General features: G+C 63.3%; 1 protein-coding gene across 2 annotated transcripts in view; it reads right to left on the bottom strand.

The window, feature by feature from the left end:
- LOC103616489 (zinc finger protein 239-like) overlaps nt 1–393 on the bottom strand; it is a 3,658-nt gene extending 3,265 nt beyond the window's left edge. For both annotated transcript variants that reach the window (XM_017735555.1, XM_017735557.1), the window contains exon 1: nt 287–393. The gene's annotated coding sequence lies outside the window, so the exon portion shown is untranslated. The remainder of the gene's footprint in view (nt 1–286) is intronic.
- Nucleotides 394–498: the final 105 nt, after the last annotated feature.

Here is a 498-nt window from a genome sequence, read left to right on the forward strand (position 1 = left end):
CCCCCCCCCCATTCCCCCCGGCAGCCGCCACCGGGACCCCAAAAACCCCGCGTGCCGGCAGCTCCCCAATATCCCCCAAGGGGCATTTGCGACTCACATCTGGAGTCCTGCAAGATCCAAACATCCGCCTCCCCCCACCCGCCACCAAACCCCCCTTCCCCCAGGAACGAACAAAGATATTTGGGGCTCGGTGCTGGAGTCCTCCAAGCTCCAAAACTCCCCTCTTCCAAAAACAACCCCAGGCACCAACAAAGATATTTGGGGCGAGCTGCCCCTCCCCGGTCACCTGCGGGATGGGGGGAGCGATGTTCCCTCGCCCGAAAGCTGCGGACGCAGAGAGCGATGAATGCACGTGGAGGATCCTTTTCCTGCCTCCTCTGTCCCGCCTCTTCCTCCCGCTCCTCCCCCTTTATCCCCCCTCTTCCTCCCGCTCCTGCTCCTTCATCCGTCCTCCCCCCTCGCTCTTCCTCCTCCTGTTGTTTGTGGCTCCCATCCCGG

This window comes from Corvus brachyrhynchos, unplaced genomic scaffold, assembly GCF_000691975.1.
Source record: "Corvus brachyrhynchos isolate BGI_N302 unplaced genomic scaffold, ASM69197v1 scaffold555, whole genome shotgun sequence".
In the NCBI taxonomy this organism is placed as follows: domain Eukaryota; kingdom Metazoa; phylum Chordata; class Aves; order Passeriformes; family Corvidae; genus Corvus; species Corvus brachyrhynchos.